Raw genomic sequence first — 2,659 nt, 5'->3', positions numbered from 1 at the left:
GTCGTTACCAAGGCTTGGAGGCGGTTGAGCCAATGAGGCTTCATAGTGACTGTTAGGAGGGAGCTTCTCCCTTGAGCCGTGAGTCATCACGGGCAGATGCGTACCCACTAGAAGTCGCAGGGAGAGGCCAGGAGGCATCTGCTCTCCCGTGATCCGCTGGTCAAGGGTCGTGTAGGGTGCACATAAGGTTCCAGGTGCGGATGTTTCTGGTGGTAACTCGACACCAGTACCGTTGGTGGTGACAGCTATCGCTGGATCTTTGGGAATTTTTGTGTCGTGGTTGACCATGGCCTTTGGATCTACCACCATTGGGTCAACTGATGAGGGGTCATTGCTTCTAGCCATATACACGAATCAATTTGTTCGGCTGCTTTGGCTAGCGTTAGAATCTCCATCGCCACCCTCGTTGCTGTCAGTGTCCATGCAGTGGAGAACATTAGGATCCGCGGGATCCCACTTGAGATGTCCCACCTCACGGTATGCATCCACTAGTCTAGATTCAAGGGTACCGGTATGGGTCAGTCCATCTTGGCTGTCCCAACGAAAAACCATAGTTCCAAAGATGATCTCTGCGTCGATGAGAGGGGACTCGAAGTGGTCATAGAAGCCAAGTTGTCGGAGAATCCGACATAAATGTGAGCTCGAGACATGATTAATCTTGCAAAACAGAAGAAGGCCCCTACCTGGTGCGCTAACTGACTAAGATTAGTTCCTGACAATATGTCCGTAAATTGACTGAGTACCTTCGAGTGTAGGGATTAATCACAAGACGAGACAATCGATGTATACAGGTTCGGGCCTCCGATTGGAGTAATACCCTACATCCTGTGGGGGTGTTGTTGCCATATATTGATGATCTTGAGTACAAGCAATGTGGCTAAATCTATTACAGAGAGTATATCATATCTAATCTAACATAAAGCTAAAGTTGTCGAATATCTTCTCTGCTAGGGTCTTGGTGCTTGCCTCGAGTTCCTCTCCCTTCCTCCCCAACCTTTTCGCCTTATATAGGGGTGAGGTATCGACTCCTATCCAGCCGTGATCGGTAAGGAGTTGTCTTCCTTGACATCCAAGTAGATAAATCTATTTTGAGTACTAATCGTATCGAGTTAGGTAACCAATCGAAACTTTCCTGATATGTACTTCCTTGATTCCGGGTGTATCAAGCATCGCTGATTCGGTTATGTGATATATAAAGCTTCTTAATATGCGCTGTACATACCCTGTCCGTATATGATATACTCTTTATGCGCATATACTCCATAGTTAGATATTTCACACTCTTCGGCACTAAGGTTTTGCCTTCAAGATGCCAGAGGGTTTTTTTTACCTCTCCACCATGTAGGTCAGCTAGGCCTTAAAGATGGTGGAGGGTATATGCCTGTCCAGCACAGAGGCTATGCCTTCAAGATGCCGGAGCGGTATTTGCCTCTTCGCCACATAGGTTAGCTAGACTTTAAAGATGGCGGAGGGAATGTGCCTGTCTAGCACGGAGGTAGTGCCTTCAAGATGCCGGAGCGGTATTTGCCTCTCCGCCACATAGGTTAGCTAAACCTTAACGATGGCAGAGGGATATACTTCTCCTGCATGGAGGCACTTCCTTCAAGATGCCGAAGGGATTTATACCCCTCTGATATGGAGGCACTGCCTTCAAGATGCCGGAGGGTTTTTAGATGATAGGTCTTTAAGACCTCTCCACCACCGAGGCTATGCTATCAGTGAGGAGGTTTTTAAAACATCTTCGCTTTGCGGAGCTTTTTGAAATATCTCTGTTTTGCGGAGGTTTTGGAAGACTCTCCATTTTTATGGAGGTTTTGTAAGACTTTTCGTTTTTGCGGAGGTTTGGTGGAAGGCTCTCTATCTTGCGGAGGTATTGGATGGCTCTCTATTTTTGCAGAGGTTTTTGTAAGACTCTAACGTGGTCTCCGGTGTGGAGCTGGGCGTGGAGCGAGGTCTTCAGTGAATAGGTTTCTTAATCAGTACACCGGAGAGCACATTTTCCTTCACGCCACCTCCATCACCAAGTCAGCTTGGTATTGCTCTCAACTTGTTACCTCTACTAGTCCAGTTCGTAGATACTAGGCCATGAACTCATAGACACCTCCTCTGGCGCAACAGTGAGCCAGAGGGGGCCTCCGGAGAGGTTATGGGTGGAGGAGCCTTCTGCACGACAGTGGACAGAGGGTGCCTTTGGAGCGGATATGAGCCGTAGGGGCTTTCGAAGCAGCAGTGGACGAAGTGGTGCACGGAGGATGGCTGGAGTAGGAGCCCACAAGGCTGGCCCCAGGCGGAGTCAGTGAAGTGCTTGATGCCGGAGACGGAGTCCGTAAGGCCATCTGGAGCATCGTCGGAGCGCTCGGGGGTTGTTTGGGGCGGTAAAGTGTGGAGCTTCTTTGCAATGGCCGTTTGATGACAAAGGCTTGCACTCGAAGAAATGGTATGGGTCCTTGGCATGAGTCATGGTGACGAGTGCCAGACCAAACTCGCATTGGCACAGTTGTTTGCAGAGGGGCCTCCGACCAGCTTTGGAGGGTGGCCGGAGTCTCCAGCTAGGCGTGCATAGAGGGCTCCTGGCCGGTAGACGGTAGGGACTCCTTAGCTTCTCCCTGGCTAGCATGCATAGCAAACTTTGCTCGCCGGAGGGCAGCAACAGGTGACC

This window comes from Phragmites australis, chromosome 16 (genome assembly GCF_958298935.1).
Source record: "Phragmites australis chromosome 16, lpPhrAust1.1, whole genome shotgun sequence".
NCBI classification, from domain to species: Eukaryota; Viridiplantae; Streptophyta; class Magnoliopsida; order Poales; family Poaceae; genus Phragmites; species Phragmites australis.
This window is presented reverse-complemented; position numbering follows the sequence as displayed.